The sequence below is a fragment of the Lissotriton vulgaris genome, chromosome 4_1 (assembly GCF_964263255.1).
Source record: "Lissotriton vulgaris chromosome 4_1, aLisVul1.2, whole genome shotgun sequence".
Lineage (NCBI taxonomy): Eukaryota > Metazoa > Chordata > Amphibia > Caudata > Salamandridae > Lissotriton > Lissotriton vulgaris.
This window is the reverse complement of record NC_141691.1, coordinates 2,009,129,826-2,009,150,823: the sequence shown is the minus strand read 5'-3', so window position 1 is coordinate 2,009,150,823 and position 20,998 is coordinate 2,009,129,826. Positions and strand designations below refer to the sequence as shown.

Below are 20,998 nucleotides of genomic sequence, written 5' to 3'. Positions count from 1 at the left end.
CAGATAAGGTCGAAATGCATGATTGCTGTTTTCGGACAGAAGAAGAGACAAAAGGCACTTGCAGGACACTCCCCTTCCTGAATGTAATGACACTTTATGGGTTGATGGTTCATGCTTCAAGTTGCCAAATGGTGATACGACTGCAGCATATGCCGTAACAACATTGCACACCATTGTTGAGACCGCACGCATCCCCCAGAATTCCGCACAAGCAGCAGAGCTAATAGCACTTACAAGAGCATGTGTGTTGGCAGAAGGAAAGCGAGTGAATGTGTATACTGATAGCCAATACGCCTTTGGCGTAGCCCATAGTTTTGGACGATTGTGGCGAGAACGTGGGTTCCTGACATCACATGGTGCGAGAATCCAACATGGCCAGCTAGTTAACGAGCTCCTCGAGTCACTGACCTTACCGCTACAAGTTGAGATTATAAAGTGCAGCCCACATAGAAAGATTCAAGATGATGTTGGTCGTGGGAATGCATTTGCCGACGAGGTCGCGAAAGAGACTGCAAGGAACACAATGAGTCGGATGTATGTTGTAGGCCCTGCTAGATGGATCCCTGATGTGGGTATGTGTGAGGACACTATTGAAAGTGTGAAGTCCATACAAGCTGATGCCACTGAAAAAGAGGTGAATGAATGGAGAGAAAGCAAGGGAAGATTGGATGCGAATGGTTGTTGGGTCGAATTGTCAAAGCACCAACGATGGCTGTTACCCGACGCATATGTACTCTCAGTGGTGACAATGGCCCATGGAATGGCGCACATCAGTGTAAAAGGAATCTGTAAACTGTTGGCCCCAGTATGGCAGAATAGTGGTATCCCGAAATGCGCAGAGAATTTGGTCAGGAGTTGTATGGTGTGTTTGCAGTACAATCCCGGTAGGGGGACCCCAACCCCAGCTGGTCATTTTGCGCCTCCAACGTACCCGTTCGAGGTTTTGCAGCTCGATTTCATCCACATGGAGAGGTGCAACAATCTGAAATATGTGCTTGTTGTTGTTTGCGCCTTCTCCAGGTGGGTGGAAGCATACCCCCTTAAGGACAACACTGCATTGTCAACTGCCAAAGCCCTTGTCAAGGAATTCTTCCCTAGGTTCGGGATGCCTAGAATGATCTGGAGTGATAATGGAAGTGAATTTGTGGGACGGGTAATGAAGAGAGTGTGCGAATGTCTAGGCATTCACCAGAAATTTCACGCTGCAAACCACCCCCAATCAGCAGGCCTAGTAGAGTACTATAACAGCACCCTAAAGCTCAAACTAGCCAAGATCCAAGCCAGCACAGGTCTTAAGTGGCCTGACGCCTTGCCTTTAGCACTCCTATCTACCAGAATGATTGTCCATTCTAGGCTGGGACTTAGCCCACACAAAATCGTGTTCGGGCGCCCAGCAAATATATGGGGGGTACCGAGGCCCAAAAAGCTCAGTGAGATAGAGCATCCTGTACTGCTTGACTATTTACACGAATTGACAACTAAATTGCGTGTTTTACACCAACAGGCTCACAGTTCCTCTCCGCCAGCCTCCGACGATCCAGGTCACTCCATTGAACCTGGCACCTGGGTGTTGGTGCGGAATTTTCAGCGCACGAACAACGAGCAGCCCAGGTGGACCGGGCCATACCTCGTCCTTCTTTCCACAAGATCAGCTGTTCGGGTGGAAGGAAAGAAGAACTGGATCCACGGGACCCATTGTAAACGGGTCCCTCTTCCTCTTCCATATGACCGGTGGGTCCAGGACGGAATCGCTGACTCCGAGACTGAAACTGTATCTCGCTTTACGCTCTTCAGCGATGCACGACTGAAAGGAACTGGTACAGAAAAGGAGAGTGATCGTATTTTGCAAGAATCTGTGCCACCGTCAATGCAGTTGGACACTACAGAACCTTAAACGTTGTTTGAAGACCACACCGTGCCTGGGAAACAGCGATATAATCTGAGGTCCAGACGAAAGAACTAAATAAACATATTGAGGCACTTTTCCCTTTTCCCATGAACTATTTTTGATTTTACAGCTCTCTCGCCCAGGGAACTAGCTCATTTTTGATTTTCGAACCGCCATCCGGTTCTGCTGCTAGGGCCGCGGTTAAAGTCTGAGGAGTGCAGCTGGGGACGCCTAGGTCAACGGTTCTGGTCGGTCTGTGGGAATTACCCCAGACTGGACAGAGCGCACTGCTTGGCAGAATCAAACTCCCACCGCGGGCAGCAACTAGAGGATGGAGTTTCCGAGGGTGGAGAGACCTGCTAGACCCATGAACTTTGAAAAGAAAATATGCGCTGTAATGTCAAGGAGACGATCTCTAGTATTAAGCATCTCAATGTTGTGTAGTATAATAATGTTTTTAACTGGCTATGCTCTGTCCATTTTTCGAGTTCCATTCATGCCCAACACCCAGCTCACACCTCCTCCTACTGTTCCTACACACTCCTTCCATCCACTACCTGAACACGAGTCCGCCAGAAGACTAGAATTTGTGAATAATTCATTTGTCCTACTCCTACACCAGCACCAATCTGTCATGAATACTACGAACTGTTGGATATGCGGACTCATGCCACACACAACCGATAAGGGATTCCCTTACTTCGTCCTGCCATTCAGCTATTCCGGTTCTTTGTGGGCTTTGCAGACCATGTTCCTGTTCTCCCTTGAACCATACGTTCGAGGGGAAAACTCAAAAACCAAGGCACTAGTGGCAGGAATCAAAAATATGAGTAGAGATATTGACACGGTCAGAGCAACTCCCAAGGATGAGTTTACCCCATACAGTAGGTGGAACATCACCAAGTATGGGATTTCCTTAAGTGAGAGCCAGAAATCGAAGAAATCCTCCTCAGTTTGGGTAGTACCCCACCGAGGTCACCTATGTCTGCAAGGTATTGGCAGGGATCCCAAAGCACAGTTGGGGAAGAACGTTTGCACAGAAATGTACGTGTTTGCATCCCGAACTTCCCCTCCATTCTTGGCGGCTAAGGGTACATACTTCGTCTGCCATGACAAGGCATATACTTGGTTGCCCCCTGACTTCTCGGGGACATGTTTTATCTCGTTTCTGCTGCCACCCACCTATACGTGGGGGCCTATGATGAACAGCAGGAACATTCGCCAGCTAACAAGGATAGTTGAATCCGCCGTGACCGAAACGGCCGGTGCCCTTAGTAATTTGACAGCCGAGCTCCAGTCGGACCGGCTCATGACTCTTCAGAACCGGGTTGCCCTAGATGTCATACTTGCAGACCGTGGTGGTGTATGTAGGGTGATCCAATCCAGTTGCTGCATTTTCATCCCTGATAATGCTCCGACAGTGTACCAGGCCATCTCCAAACTACACAAAATCTCCGATTCCCTTCATGTGGATAGAGGGGATTGGTCTCTGCTAGGGTGGTTCTGGGAACTGATCTCTGCCTGGGGATGGAAAACCCTGATCTTCATTGGGATGATCTTAGCCGTTCTGTTTATGTTCTGCCTGTTTGTACAGTGTGCTCCTGCAATATGTGGCCTCTGTGCTACTTCATGTGTAAGGAAGTCTGTGTCAAGGGACGAATTGAGCAACAGAATGATGCTACAGCAGCATCTCCATGAATTCATCAATACAGATTTGGACTCAGATTAGCATGAGTTATTGCCTTATATGAGGGCAAAAGGAGGGTCTGTGGTTTCGAAATTCTGGACCCTGCTGTAATACCGGTATCAAGGTCCAACACTCGTGTCACAAAATATCGTCGTACCATGACGAATTTGGTATCGGCAGACCGGTAATGATTAGGACATTATCCCTGTGCATTTGCGTCATGATTGAGCAATGCTAACACCCTTAAATCATGGTTTCCGTTCCGAACCCTCGGACTCCATTTTGTGAACGGCATCCATCTTATGACTTGCCCTCATATAGTCAATTGATTAAGACCGAGCTCGATCTGAAAGGACACGTCCACCTTAGCTGACTTCCCCATGACCTGGCCAAACTGACTCCACTGCCTCCAGCCAAACCTGTTCGGGCAGCCCCTCGCCCAGTGGCCGAATGAGATAGCATCAATACATAACATGCCATAAACCATTCACCCCCTACAGACCATGTTTTCTACACACATACACCTGTCCATGTTTCTTGTTTATGGCCAGTTTTATGACAAGGAGGTGCCCTGTTTTATTGAGGTTTCATCGATATCTGATTGTAATTCCGGGCTGGGTCATCTATCACAAACTGGACATCTAAAATATAGGTTGGCCGTCGTAACTTCGCTCTTTGCTTTATTGTGTAAATATGTCTATGACCATATCGTAAACTCAAGAATTCTTGCCTGAAGTGCAATATTTTGTATAAAAGGAGAAGGCTGGTTCTGTAAAAAAGAACAGTCTCCTGAGAACTTACAGCCCGTGCTGTTGTAATTCTAGGACGCTTGTTACTTGGTTGCAGCCAATAAAACTCGATCTCTGATTTCACCTAGAAGACTCTGTGTTTCTGTGGTCCGGAACAGGGAGAACTCAGAGGTCCCCGGGTGTTACCCCTGGCACCACCGGGTTCCTAAAAACCCGGCACCTCAGTACTAATGAATCTATCCCCTAACATAAGTTTATAAGCCCTGATCTAAGGAAAAGGGTACGAAAGTGCATTACTGTGCCTTATGAATAGGCCCTGTCTATAGTTCTAATCCTTGCACTAGAATGATAATAGACTCGAGTCATTTCCAATCATCCTCCCTCAAAGGAGGGCCGAAAAAGTCGGTCAGAACACTTCACCCTTGACTTCAGTCTATTAATCATTCGCTATACGGAACTAACATCTGTGGAAGAATAATAGGAAACAAAACTAACTGATCTATTCCTCATGCCGAATCTACAGTATTGGAGTAGGGAAGGAGTGCACTGAATAAAGCAGCAAATAGCTACTAAAATACTAATAGTAATCACAATACCCCCTAAAATCTGTCGTAGGGAATGTAAGTCAGGTAACCAATTGAAGAGCCAGTCAAACCAACCCTGGTCAATGTGTTTTCTAGCCTCTTCAGTCAAGTCATGAAGTTTGTCAATATGAGCCTGAATGGATTTAGTATGGTCTGACAGGTTAAAACAACAAAGACCTTCAAAATCAGAACAATCATGTCCATGTTTTAGCAAAAGGTAATCAATGGCCGCACGATTTTGCAAGATAGCTCGGCGTTCACCCTGGGCATCTAATAACATATCCGATAAAATTATAGAAGTTTGATTAATTGATTTGACCATCCAACAGGCCATTTTCCCGATAGATTTGGCGTTATAAACAGCCAATGCTGGGACACCAATAATGGAAATAGCTAAACTAAGGTATTCAGATTTGGAATAGAGATGTAGGGAAGAATCACAGTCCTCATGTAACATCATAGCATCACGAACTACACGGGAATAGGTATTAGGATGTGAGGAAAACATTAATAAACTCAATCTAGTGATGGCACATGGGCCTCCAGAAATATTCGCAGGAATATAGGGCCAAGAGGTGTTGCCACAGGAAAACAACCAACCAGAAGGTAACAACATTGTACGATAATGGCCAGGAACAACTACTATACTTTTACAAGTCATATTATTTTTAACAGAAGTGCATGACTTTGGGGGTCTTCGGGAGCACAAAGTTCGTTCATGAGTCGAAAAAGAGGTAGCTGCTTTGAGCTTCAGCTTTACACATTCAGTAATTGCATTAGGATCACAAGTCAGGAAAAAGCACAGGTCACCCTGTGTGATATTATAGATAGTGATCTGGGAATGAATTGGGGGCATTGAATCTGAAAGGATAGTACATAAGGGACAATATTCGTGAGCTGCAAAATCGCCTAAAATTACATTGGGTCGGGCATTTGATATATTAAAAATATGCTTCAGAGTCTCCATCGAGGCAAGGACAGCAACCAAACAGGTCGCTAAAATGTCAGTTACTGAACGCATCGGTGTCAAGCAAAAATGCGGAGAATTGGTAAGTCGTTTAGCCAAAGTTGTCCAAAAGTTCGATGATGAATCCCACGCAGCGAAGGAACGCGGTACTCGGGTTCTCAAATCAACCAAAGTCTGTGGGTTCCCTTCTCTCCCGACGTAGCAGACCAAAAGGAGTCCAACGCCGGCACATCCTGCAGCAGCAGTCCAGAGAATGATCTGAAAGAAAATCAAATACAGGCATTATTCATTCTCGTAAATAACATTTGTCAGCCGGGACAGCTTCCCAGCTATCTTTCCCTGGTCTCATCACCAATATGGTATTGTCATGACCGGTTGCAATGATTTCAGCTTGTTCAGGGGGATTTTTAGGCGATTGCACCCATATTCTCGCTCCAGGATTGTCCGTAGAGCCAAATCCTTTCTGTCCTCGCACAGTTAGCAACGTTGGGGCAGTGCCTTTCTGAATCTCACCACTGAAAACAGGCATAATTTGCAATTGAGCAACTCGGTCAGTCTTTTGAATCGATAAATCAATCTCACTGCTGTTTAGCAGGAGAACCTTAATCTCTCCCTGATAATCGCTGTCAATTACTCCTCCGAGTACTTGAATGCCTTTTAAGGCTAGGCCCGATCTAGGGGCAATCAGTCCAAAATTTCCAGTTGGTATACAGACACCAACACCAGTTTCGATAATGACTCGATCTTTACTTTTAATCACAGTGTCATTCATGGCATGCAGGTCCAAGCCTGCGGAACCTGGGGTTGCTCTGCATGGAGCCAGGGCTCCGGGGGAAATTTCCCAGTACATAACAGTATTGCCAATGGTGTTGGGTTTCGCATCGACATTTGGGGGAAACAAACGCATTGAAGGAGATTCAACATTTAAAAAGGGACGATTGTTCAGAATTAACAATGCTTGAAACAAATAATTTCTCCAATTTTTATATTTATTGTCAGTCAATTTTCGCAATTGTTCTTTAAGCAAACCATTCATTCTTTCAATAAGGCCTGATGCCTGTGGATAATATGGAATATGAAACACCCATTCAATATTGTTTTCCGCTAAAAATTCCTGTACCAATCTTCCACGAAAGTGGGATGCATTGTCAGATTGAATTTAAAATGGAACGCCATAATACAATATAATTAATTCCAATGTTTTAATGGTATTCACTTGGGTAGCTTGTTTACAGGGAAAGGCCACTAAAAGGCCACTGTAGGTGTCGACAATTGTACAAACATATTGACAATTTTTGCTCATAGAGAGTGGACCAATATAATCAATCTGCCAAATTTGAGCGGGCAATTTTCCTCGATGTAAATGACCTTTAACAATTTGTGGTACTTTTCGTTGTCTAGAATGTTGACAGATGGGACAATGCAAAATGGTATCTTTAATGTAATTTAAAAGAATATAAATTCCTCGATCGGCGGCCCACCTGCTAGTGGCTCTCTCTCCAAAATGTCCTGCTTTCTGGTGGGCCCATTTCGCCAATCCCGCCAAATCAGAATCTTGCATGTCCACCACTGCCTCAGCAATTTTAGATTTCTCATCTGCAATGTTATGAAAGAATTTGTCAAGGGAGTCTATCGGGGTATGAGCATCCACATGAAAGATTGTCACAGTACTCTGTGGGAGCATTTCCCAAATTTCTTGCCATAATTCTTTTCCCTATAGTTCTTTTGAATGCAATTCCCAATTATGAGAATGCCAAGTTGGTAACCAAACCGCCAGCCCATTGGCCTTGGACCAGGAATCAGTAAAAATATGACATGTGCCAGGTAATTCCTGTTTCAAAACTTGGTAAACTGCATAGAATTCAGCAAATTGACTAATCTTTCCTTCACCAGTTGTCCTCAGTAGCTTTTGTGTGATCGGATTATAAGACACTGCCTTCCAATGCCGTTTCTCACCTATGAACCTCGCTGAACCATCCGTAAACCACACATGTTTTCTGTCCTCCGCGGACAAATCATCAAATGGCTTACCCCACTTGACAGGAGATTCCTGTACCACAGGTACGGAGCAATCACTTCCAGTCTCATTCGATGGCGCCAGCGCCACTTGCTCATGTAATGCTGCCACACCTTTCGGACCCACACGTGCCCTGTCCTGAATGTACCATTTCCACTTAATCACACTCGCCTCTTGAGCATGTCCAATTCGATGCGTTTTCGGCGAACTCAAAACCCACTGCATGATAGGAATTTCAGGTCTCAGAATCACATCATGACCCAAAGTCAATTGCTCGGTATCCACCAGAGCCCAATAGCACGCAAGCAACTGTTTCTCAAAAGGTGTATAACGCTCACCAGCCTCAGGTAACTTTTTAGTCCAAAAACCTAATGGTACTTTTTGTCTGCCTTGTTTTTGCCACAGACTCCAATTTGCATAAAGACCTTGCACGGACACATTCAAATCCACATCACCCTCGCACATAGGCCACAGATCCAAAGCATACTGAATTGCTTCTTTTGCCAAATTAAACGCATTCTGCTGTGGTTCACCCCATTCAAACACATTCTTTTTGCGAGTGACTCGATATAAAGGAGCCAGTATCTGACTCAAATGTGGAATATGCTGACGCCAAAAGCCGAACAAGCCAATGAAGCTCTGGGCTTCCTTCCGATTTCTTGGGACTGCAAAATCTAAAACTTTTTGTTTAACCTGCGGGATCACCTCTCTGTGACCTTCATGCCAATTGATACCTAAAAACTTTACATTTTGGGATGGACCTTGTAGCTTATCAGATTAATTTCCCAACCTTTTTCACGTAAGCACTCAAGGATTTGATCTAATTGGGTCTGAACTTGATCTTGTGTTTCACCTTGAATCAAAATGTCGTCAATATAATGACATACCTGAATTTGCGGGTGTACAGATACTTCGGACAAATGTTCCGCCACCAGCCGGTGACAGATCGTAGGACTGTGTACATAGCCTTGGGGAAGACTTCTAAAAGTCATTTGACGTCCATTCCATGTAAAACTGAATTGTTCCTGACACTCGAGGGCAATCGGAATTGAAAAGAAAGCATTAGCAATATCAATGGACGCATACCATGTACCTGGATGCTATTGGATTCTTTCAATTAAAGTAATAATGTCTGGTACTGCAACAGTCAAAGGGGGTGTATGTTTGTTCAGCTCGCGATAATCAACAGTCATGCGCCAAGAATTATCACTTTTACGCACGGGCCAAACGGGATTATTCCAAGCAGAAGTAACCGGAGTTATAACTCCTGCATCAACCAAATCCTGAATAGTGGCACTAATCTCTTCATGGCCACCTGGAATATGATATTGCTTCTGAGAAACAACTTTTGTAGCTTGAGGGATTTTTATGGGGGGCATTCGCAAACGACCAACCCGTACGGGTCTGGACGATATGTAATGTTTAGTTCCAAATTGATAACAGCCGTCATCTAAATGCAAAGTCATTCCTTTTAAAATATCAATTCCAATTATGTACTCCAAGAGTGGTACAACTAATACAGAATATTCTTTTCGGGGAATTCTGCCTATTCTCATTTCAAGTGTAGTTTGCACTGCGGTAGTTTCCTTTCCACCTAAACCAGTAATTGTGAAAAATTGGCCTTTGAATTTCTTTGATTTTCCGTGTATAAGAGTGGCCTCCGCTCCTGTATCTACCAATGCTCGGGCCCTTTGGATATTACGATGTTTCCAAAAAATTTCAATATCTACATAGGGTCTGTTGTCTTTGTGAGACCACCTGCGTACTGGAGCTTGACCTATTTCCTAGTCATTCTTACTGCGTTCTGTCAACCAGGACAAATCAGGATAAATGCTCTCATGTTTTTTGGGTATCAAAACATCTTGTTCATATCCATCTCCATTACGAAATGGATTCTTGTCATCTGCATAGTACTGTGAATTACGATCGGAAATCCTCCCTTCTCCTCAACTCAGGGGACTGATCCCTTTCATCTCTATATCTGTTGTAGACACGATCATCTCTCCCCCTTTCTCTTTCCCCCTCTCGCCCTCTCTCCTTCTCACGACGAGGGGACACATCACGCTCATATCGCCGTTCACCACGACGATCAGAATCCACACGACGCCTGTCGTCACCACTGTCATCAGAATAACCACGATCACAATCATTCTTTCGCACACGACGGGCACCCTCCTTACGATCCAAACCACGCTTGCGAAACATGTCCCATAAGCGATTATTAGGCTCACCATCAATGTCTTCCTTTTTCACACCATCATCCAACAGCGCAAGAAACATATCACGTCTAGAGAACTTATAATCTCCAGCAGTACGACCCTCCGCTCTGGACTGTCTCTCAGGTTTAAACCAGTCACCCAACTCACCAAGCTGACGGACAGATTCAAGCACCATAGACAAAGGATTGCCAGTTTGATTGATCAACAAAGTCATCATAACCTGCTTATAAGCAACAGGGGAAGAACGGATAATGCGATTCCGCACAGAAGATGTCAATAAACCATCCAACAACCTATCAGCAGTACTGAGAAAAATCGCAGTTTTCATCACTTCCTCTTTCAATCGCTGCGCCGCATCGCGCAAAGTGTACCACGGCTTGTCATTGACAGGCCAATCAGATTCAGTAGGGTATTTATGGTTACAGCCATCAGTCGCTAACTGGAGCAGACTAATCTGGCCAGCACCATTGAAATTTCGAAAATGATCTTGTACAGTAGAATCGGAACTCAAAGAGCAAAATTTCAAGGCATCTCCTGCATCTAACTTGACACCTGCAGCGCCCAATTCATAAAGGCGCACCATCCACGTAAGTAAGGCCTCACCAGGCCGTTGTCGAAATCGTTGCAAAATGTCACTAACTTCCTGTTGAGTAAAGTCTTCCAAGCTATCCAAAGCAGCCCCATTCGGATTACCAGGAGCTTGCTGTAATTTGCGTCGAAAAACCGGATGCACAGAAACCTCAGGACGAGCATCCAAAGAAGCCCGATCCATAGATTTCGTGGAACAATCAGGATGAGAAACGTCATTAGAATGGGAAGAGCGACCACGGCCGCTAGAATCATCGTCTTTGTCACAAGAAGTAGATTTACAATCACGTCCGGAGCGAGAAGACTCGCGCCTGTCAGACTCCTCAGCCGAGGAGCCAGAATCATTTGAGTCCCAAATGTTACCATCCCACTCATCGGGGTTCCAATCCAGTCCGGCTTTCGCCACGACCAGACGCACTTTCCGTTTACAAACACAACCGCGACAGTGTCTATACTTATATTTCGCAATGCGAACAGCAGCCCTTTCGGCAATAGTCTGATAAGTCTCAAGTTTGTCGGCAAGCAATTTATTTTGACATCGCAAAAGAGTATGTGCATTTTGCACCTCAACAAACTTCTCCTCCATATCCACAAATCGTTGCTGTAATTTCACAAATTTCTCATGAAGAATTCTGTATGCAGTTAAAACAATCCAACCTCTGCGTCCTAAAACAGGAAGCTCATCACCCTTCACTACTGGTGCCTTTTGCAAGCAAGAAACCACATCAGCAGGCTCCGCCTGCTCCAAACAAGAAGTCCAATTGTCACTCAAACCAGTAGAAGCGGCCCACTCACGGGCCAAGGCCTCGTAAGGCGTTGATTCCCAGCCGGGAATTTCAACAGGCAATTTGAAAGTAGATTTCGATTTTCGCGAAAACATTTTGACACACAAAAAAGATATACACAATTATAAACAAATAATATACAAAAGAAACCACGTACGAGCCGAGCGCAAACCAACAACTTTAAAACAATACAGCGCACACAGGCTTCGTAAACAGTTCGTGACGCCAGATGTAACGGCCGGATTCTCGGACCAGATAGGATCAGCTCCTCAGAGCACCTCCAACCCAGCCGGAACGTAATCACCTCCCTCCTTAGAACGTATTCACAATAGGTATATATATATGTCTTGTACCTAAGGATGGGGAATTAGCAATATACATGCATAGTTTTCTACAATATCCCACTCATACCAGTTAGTCTCACGGCGACTTAGGCCCAGACTAGTCTACCCTAGGGCAGTTCTGATTAGTTACCATTACACACTGATGACAGTCAGTGCTCGCTCAGCAAGTCGCAATCCTGCGTGCCTACACACTAGTCTCCTCCCTAGTGTTCTCTCCCTCACAGCCCGGTCCACAATCCGGCAGACCTACACACCAGTTTCCAACCTGGTGTTCTCTCACTCACAGCCCGGTCCACAATCCGGCGGACCTACACACAAGTTTCCCACCTGGTGTTCTCATTAACGCCGCTTACCAACGACGATCACTTTCCTATGAATACCTTTGGAAGGAATCTCTCATTGGCTACTCGGGATATGATACTACAATATTAGGAATTATACCACAACTTACCAAATTAGAAGATGTCCAATCTATTCTTTACATCGAGGGGTCCCTCTCTCCCTCATTGTTCAGTCACTTCTTACCTGACCGGGAATTACATCCGTTCATGAAAACAATGCCTGACTAGAAGGACAGGTTACCCTGATTGAACAAGAATACGAGGCACATGCTGGTTCACTAAGAACTGGGGTACTTTATTACAATGATCATAAAAACACAATGCTACACTATAACATATATATTTATGCTGCAAAGGAAAGTGAAAGGTTAGAATGTGCACACTATAGAATATGGGCAGATATCACCTTATTAACGTGAAGTCGAGATTCAGCAGTCATATAGGTTCCCTTCTCGTCTGTGCCTTGGCTCGTCTTAAAGTCACCCTTCAGCAGTCACGGATACACGTCTGCACCGCTATGCTCTGGCTTCTCTGCTTCCCTCCAAGTCACTGGAACCTTCCTTTCATTAGCTGCTTTCTCTCTGGCTGTTCTGCGCTATTCCTCTCACTCACGGACAGTCTTCACTTCTCGGCTTCGATCTTATAAATCAATTTCGGCCACTCTGGTAGTCGTTCTCCTGACTAACTGCTTCATTCGGAATGCTCTGATCTTATAGGTCAAAGCTCGCCAGCTGCTCCAACTGAAATAACTCCGATCTTTCTAAGAGAGTATCAGCTTCTTGATCTTTCTCGGACTTCAAAATGGCGACTGTCTGCCTGGAAATAATTAATGGCATTGATGCTAACGGCTAGCTGCCGCCTACAGACTGACTAACTCACTGCCTCATGCTTTCGCTAATATGGAAGCTTGTCCTTTCATGGAAAGTTACGGCCAGTAACCTGCCGCCCACCAAATTCTTGTACCTCCCCGTACCAAGGACACGTTCCCAGCCGGCCGGCCTGATGTTGTGTCTTCGGAGTGGAGAAAAATACAGTCTTTCGATAAGGGCCAGCCTGAGCCGGTTCTCTCCAAGCGAACAACACTTCGAAACTAAAACATTACACTTGACCTAGAAGCATCTCAAGCTGCCGGGGCAGAAAGCAAGATGGAGTCTCTCCCGTTTGAGGCCTACAAGGCCCGAAATAAGCATAACTCCATAGAAGGTATACTAACACTCTTGCAAAAGGACGGATTATCGCTAATACTAATGAATCTATCCCCTAACATAAGTTTATAAGCCCTGATCTAAGGAAAAGGGTACGAAAGTGCATTACTGTGCCTTATGAATAGGCCCTGTCTATAGTTCTAATCCTTGCACTAGAATGATAATAGACTAGAGTCATTTCCAATCATCCTCCCTCAAAGGAGGGCCGAAAAAGTCGGTCAGAACAAGTACTTAGATCTAAACGTGTTCATCTCGGATGGTAAGATTAAAACATCTCTTTTTCGTAAAAGCACGGCAGGAAACTCTGTATTATATGCAATCAGCAACCATCCTACCCCTTTGATACAGAGCATCCCCTATGGGGAGTTGCTCAGGTTGAAGCGGAACAGTACTCGAGACTCAGATTTTAAAATTGCAGCATTAGAATGCGTCAGTAGATTTAAACAAAGAGGTTACGCCATGGACACTCTAGAAAGAGCACTAAATAAAGTAAAATCTATACCGATGCAAAACTTGTTGCAAGCAAAGGATAAATCTACTGATATAGGCAAAGCAGAGACAGGGAAATTCCGGCTGGTAACCCCCTACTCAGCGGAAGCCAATCATTTAAAACATATGCTTAGGAAGAACTGGCACATACTAAAAACCGATAGTATCATAAAGGATGATATTCCAGCTTTTCCACTAGTGACCTTCAAGAAATCTAGATCTCTGAAAGATATGCTAGTGCAAAGTCATCTAAGAAAAGTGGAAAAGAAACCCAATACACTTGCAGATTTGAAAGGTTTTCACCCATGTTATAAATGCAAAGCTTGTGCGCACAGTAAAAGAGTAAAGAGCTGTGAGATACCAGGAACAGGAATAATGAAAACCATCAATAAATACCTCACCTGTAGTACCCCGTATGCGGTGTATTGTCTTAAGTGCCCATGTGGACTATCATACATTGGGAGCACCATCAAACCACTCAAATTGAGAATCTTGGAACATTTAAGAGCAATTGACAAGAACGATCAGGCGTACCCTGTGGCGCGCCATTTCCAAGATAATCACTTTAGTAACAGACATCAACTACAGTATTTTGGTTTGGACCACATTGCTGACAGCCCATGGGGTGGTGATAGGCTTCACAAATTAAGAAGATTAGAATCCCGATACATAATAGACTTAATGACCAAACACCCTAAGGGATTGAATGCGGGAGAGGAATTAGCATCACACATTGGTTTTTAAATAAGAAACATGAAATAAGGACCAATAACAATGAGGCTGTTCCCCAGAGTACTTAGAAAGGTAAAATATTGATCGATATTGTGCGGCATTAACATGGAATGAATTGAAATGATGTTTATTTGTTTTGTAATTTTGAACTGTATCTTATGAATTATCAGAAACTTATGAATTTACTGGAACCCTTTGAAACTTTCAGTATTACGTTGGTTAAAAGGCTAATGAACTTTACGCAATCTGATTTTGAACAAACCCCGAATGAACTTTACAATTATGATAAATGTACTATGTGGAAACAAATTTTGACAAGGGACTTTGGCCGATCCACGGCTTAATGAAACAAGAGAGGTGTACTTTGTTACAGCAATCTGGTTATGCCGATATACGGCTGTATAACTTTGTTCTTTAAGTGCACAGAATAAAATAAGGCAAATTCTATTGAGTAGTGATAGGATTTGAGGTTGAAACTACCAAAATGGCGCTGCTATTATCGGTACCGATACGAAATACCAGAGAGGCAGGTACCATAACAATAATCTATAAAAGTGAGATGTCGGATATACTGACTCTGGCATCGCCATATTTTGGTAGTGATACTCGATCTATGTGCCAGGATTAATCATAGCCGATACACGGCTTCACGGCAATACTGTACACTTAGCGAAGGTCACAATTAATATAATCAATTAATATTATTTTGAAGTGAAGATAATAATTCGAGCTTCAACGCATTTACAAAAAACAGTTAATGTGTTTTATACAGATTGAGTGAGTACAATGTAACATCGATATGAATACTCAACCAATATGGTGTTTGATTTGAGTCCCTTGTTTATTTCCATTGTAAAAGTCATGTGGATGCGGTGATAAAACATGGCGTCACCTCACAATGTTTGTAACATTGAGGAAGGCGGAGCGCCGGAACGCGTCTGTTGCGAACTAAATAAAACCTATTTGGAGAATTACCCCCGGAGTGCGTGGTTTCTATTGAAGTTGAGGTGGAAACCTTGAGCGACATATATATATATATATATACAAACATATATTTGATGTTTTAATAATGTACTTTTACAATGTATATGACTTTACCACACATGCATTTGCGTTATAATGGCATGCGTGATAAAGTCATATGCGTTGTGAAACTTTTAGAAATGATGTCTTTGCGGAGTGATAGTCCCGCGTTATAAAAATTGCGGAGTGATGGTATGCGGGATGTTGGTTTGCGGAATATCATCACATATTCCTGGGGGAGGGATAGTTCCTTTCTTGCTATTTCCGTGGAGGCGGGCCTTCTGTCCGGATGTGCGTGGCGCGAGGCCTGTGCGCAACAGAAGTGGAAAATCTCCAGTGTGCGCTTCAGGCATCATCGGAAGTTAAGGCGAGATTACATTTTCCTCACAATGGCCCCTGTTTGCGCTCCTTCCGGCCCTTGGGAATAGCGCCATGCCTGACCTCCATACAGTAAAGCAGGTGCACGTCACTGGGAGCAAGCATACACGGAGCTGGAATGTACAGAACCTGGGAAGAAAAAACAATGAGATATTGGGCACAATGCTCGCTTTTTTTCTGTAATCCCACGCCCCGCACATGCCCACGCCCACAGCACACGATATGAGACATGGCATGAAGGGCGGTACGTACCACACGCCCCCAGCGTATGTCACGCGCCCAGCGTTTGTCACGCCCCAGCACACACCCACAGCACAACGCAGACACACCCACAAGGGACTACTTTGCTGGCACGGTTCTTTTACCTTTTAAATGTATATGGTGTGCCCTTTCCAACACTGTATTTGGTGTTGTGATTGGTGCTATGGTTCCTGAGATTACCCGCCTCAAAGGTTTGGGCTCTCTCTTTATTATATTAGTATAGATTACGGGGGACTGGCCAAAGCCCCACCTTTGTTAGAAACTGCACCCTTTATTTCAGCATTCACTATGAGATTGGGGCCGGAACACTATTGAGGCGCTGTGTTATTATTTACACCCTCCGTCTCGTTGATATTTCCAACTCTCACTGCGATGACCGAAGTGATGGTAAAAGCTTATGATGTACTTGCAAAACTTTCAATAAACTCAAGTTTGAAAAAAAAAATTGTTTCTGTGGCTTTATGTCAAAAGGCTTCCAACAAGACCCTTTTTTGAAAACCGGGCGATTTAATAAAAATGTGCGACATTTTTTTTCCTCAAAAAAATTAAAAACAGTGAGTTTTAGTGTAAAAAGTGACGTACAAGATTTTTTTTACCAAATAAAGTTTTTTTTTAATCAGAATACACTTAGGCTTCGGATCCATGTGTTTTTGTTTGGGAGAGGGGTAAAAACACCTTTAGGGAGTATGCATCACTGGTGATGCTTGCTAGAAAAAATGGTACCCCAACATTTCTTTCTGAAAAAAGTGGGGTTCATATGAAAGAGGGCATGAAAAAACATAGATTAAGCACCTTTTTTTTCAGCTTGAGAAAAGGTCAGGTTGTTGAGCTTGACTCTAGTCTGGCATTGTGAATAGGCATGAGAGGTGTAGGATAAGTGGGAGGCCCTCGGACCGCCGGTAAAATACTACAACTCTTATCATTTTTTCACTTACCCGATGAGGCGGGGGAGCGAGCCCTGTGGGGCTCTCGCTTCTGGCTCCAAGCGCCCGTAGCCCGCCGGGTGAAACCCGCTCTGGAGACAGTGGCAGATGGGGAGTTTGACTGGGGCGGTACACCTATCAAATGATAACGCAGGTATTCTAAGGCGAGCTCAGGGAGGACAGAAACTTCCCATGGAGCAGAAGGGCAAAAGCTTGCTTGATCTCGATTTTCAGTATGACTACAGACCGTGAAAGTGGGGCCTCCTGATCCTCCTGACTTTTTGGGTTTCAAAAAACACAGTTGATGGACAGAATGCAGAACAATGTCTTACATTCACCCCAGTACAAAGATCTGGGCCTAAATCCATCGTTTTTTTGCACTCCACACCACCCTAGGTGAGACAATGGCTATATGCAAATCAGCCTTGACCCTGTGCCTCATGGGAACAGTCCAGCCCGAACTACCAAGCCATGTCTTTCCTAGACCGGAATCAAGCATCCAAGTACCGGTTTCTGGCTATAAGCCTTCTTCAGCCTTGATAGCTTGACTCCAGTGATGTGGAGAGCCTGGGACTCACGTCTGAGCACACCCAGCCCACTCGGGGTGAAAATTGCAAAAAACACAATTGATGGACAGAGTGCAGAACAATGTCTTACATTCACCCCAGTACAAAGATCTGGGCCTAAATCCATAGTTTTTGTTGCACTCCACACCACCCTAGGTCAGACAATGGCTATATGCAAATCAGCCTTGACCCTGTGCCTCATGGGAACAGTCCAGCCCGAACTACCAAGCCATGTCTTTCCTAGACCGGAATCAAGCATCCAAGGACCGGTTTCTGGCTATCAGCCTTCTTCAGCCTGGATAGCTTGACTCCAGTGATGTAGAGAGCCTGGGACTCACGTCTGAGCATACCCAGCCCACTCGGGGTGAAAATTGCAAAAAACACAGTTGATGGACAGAATGCAGAACAATGTCTTACATTCACCCCAGTACAAAGATCTGGGGCTAAATCCATCGTTTTTTTGCACTCCACACCACCCTAGGTCAGACAATGGCTATATGCAAATCAGCCTTGACCCTGTGCCTCATGGGAACCGTCCAGCCCGAACTACCAAGCCATGTCTTTCCTAGACCGGAATCAAGCATCCAAGGACCGGTTTCTGGCTATCAGCCTTCTTCAGCCTGGATAGCTTGACTCCAGCGATGTGGAGAGCCTGGGACTCACGTCCCAGGCTCTCCATCACCACCATCATCACCACCATCACCACCATCATCACCACCCCCTTTTGTACCACTTTTGGCCGCCATAAGTGTGGCAGGGTATGCTCAGACGTGAGTCCCTTGCTCACTTTGCCACTGGATTCAAGCAAGCCGGGCTGAAGATGGCTGGAATGCCAGAAACCGGTACTCGGAAGCTTGTTTCCGGTCCAGGGAAGACATGGCTTGGCGGTTCGGGCTGGACTGTTCCCATGTGGCACAGGGTCAGACTGATTTGCATATAGCCATGTCTGAACTGGGGTGGCGGAGTGGGCTAAAGAACGGTGATGGATTAAACCCAGATCTTTTGACTGGGTGTGAGTGTTTGATTGATTCAGATGCTCCGTCCATCACCACCCCCTTTTGTACCGCTTTTGGCCGCCATAAGTGTGGCAGGGTATGCTCAGACATGAGTCCCTTGCTCACTTTGCCACTGGATTCAAGCAAGCCGGGCTGAAGATGGCTGGAATGCCAGAAACCGGTACTCGGAAGCTTGTTTCCGGTCCAGGGAAGACATGGCTTGGCGGTTCGGGCTGAACTGTTCCCATGTGGCACAGGGTCAGACTGATTTGCATATAGCCATGTCTGAACAGGGGTGGCGGAGTGGGCTAAGGAACAGTGATGGATTAAACCCAGATCTTTTGTCTGGGTGTGAGTGTTTGATTGGTTCAGATGCTCCGTCCATCACCACCACCTTTTGTACCGTTTTTGGGTTTCAAGCAGGATATGTCAGAACAGTTACCACAGGGATAACTGGCTTGTGGCGGCCAAGCATTCATAGCGACATCGCTTTTTGATCCTTCGATGTCGGTTCTTCCTATCATTGTGAAGCAGAATTCACCTAGCATTGGATTGTTCACTGACTAATAGGGAACGTAAGCTGGGTTTAGACCGTCATGAGACCGGTTAGTTTTACCCTACTGATGATGTGTTGTTGCAATAGTAATCCTGCTCAGTTCGAGAGGAACCGCAGGCTCAGACATTTGGTGTATGTGCTTGGCTGAGGAGCCAATGGGGAGAAGCTACCCTCTGTGGGATTATGACTGAACACCTCTAAGTCAGAATCCCCCCTAAACCGTAATGATACCGCAGTGCCATGGAGCCTCTATTGGCCTGGGATAGCTGGCCTCTTTCTGGGGCCGGTGCGTAGAGCCGCTTGCTTGGGGTCTGGAGCGCAGACTGAAGGGGGCGGCCTCCATCGCCCTTAGTGCACTGCATGTTCGTCGAGCACCCGGTGCAAAATCATTCATAGACAACCTGATTCTGGGTCAGGGTTTTGTAAGTAGCAGAGCAACCACCTCGCTGCGATCTATTGAAAGTCATCCTCTGAGCCAAGCTTTTGTCTATCCGTGCGCAGGCGCCCACGGATGCCCACCTCCACCACACCCAAGGGTGGGTCCCTCTGCCACTGCGCCGGCAGGAGGGACATGGAGGGTAATGCAGGTTCACGTGAGGCTACCTCTACCACATGCCCTCCGGCACGGGGGCCTCCCCCTCCCGTCTGCCCCGCCAGGGTGCGGGGACAGGGGCCACCATCCCTTGCGGGTCGGCAGGGTGACCAGATGGCCACGGCCATCTGGGCCTCTCCTTCCCGCTGCTCCAGTCGGGCAGGGAGGCGAGCAGCAGTCCCGGGGAAGAAGCCTCCCAAGCGGCTGCCTCGGTGCACCTGGCGTCCCCACGCCGGACTGCAAGGGCGACTGGGTACGGCACCCTCCCTGGCCATCTGGGCGCTGGGTCGTCCTGGGCCATCTGGTCGCCTGGCTGAGTGACCAGATGGCCCTGCGTGCCGGGTGGCCAGATGGCCCTGCAGGCTGGGTGATCAGATGGCCGGCCTCCCGGCCAGCCGGGCTCCCTCCAACTTTTCTCCTTCCCCCCAAAGTTCTATAAGCCCCCACTACGTGGGTGCTTAATAGTCGAGAAAAATGGGCTCCCCGGCTAGGCCGTTGGGGAGAGGACGTGGCCTAGGCTTAATCCTCCTTGGTTATAGCCGAGGGTCCGGGCGCTGGGACGGGGGTCCACCGTATCCCGAGGAGGCTCTCCCCAGCCTGGCGAGGGTTTGGAAGCTAGGGCCGGGCACAGGCCTTGTGCTCCATCCCAGGGTGCAGGAGTCCCCTGTCCTGCAAGCCAGCCGAGGGTCCGGGCCCTGGGGATGGGAGTCCACCAGGGCCTGGGGAGGTTCTCCCCGGCCTGGCTATGGTTCGGAAGCTGGGACCGGGCCTGGGGCTCGTGCTCCATCCCAAGGTGCAGGAGCCCCCCATCCTGCAGGCTAGCCGAGGCCCTGGTGCTAGGGACAAGGGTCCACCGGGGCCAGGAGAGGCTATTCTCGCCCTGGCTAGGGTTCGGAAGCTGGGCCTGGGCAAGGGCCTTGTGCTGCGTCCCAGTGTCCCAGGGTGCTGGAGCCAACATCCTGCAAGCAAGCCGAGTGTCTGAGCGCTGGGGACGGGGGTCCACCAGGACCCAGCCAGGTTTTCCCTATCCTGGCTAGGGTTCGGAAGCTAGGACCGGGCCCGGGGCTCGTGCTCCATCCCAGGGTGCGGGAGACCACCATCCTGCAAGC

At 46.4% G+C, this 20,998-nt stretch overlaps 1 pseudogene; it reads left to right on the top strand.

Moving 5' to 3' along the window:
* The first annotated feature begins 17,054 nt into the window (after nt 1-17,054).
* Nucleotides 17,055-19,781, top strand: LOC147724862 (28S ribosomal RNA; annotated as a pseudogene).
* The last annotated feature ends 1,217 nt before the right edge of the window (nt 19,782-20,998 follow it).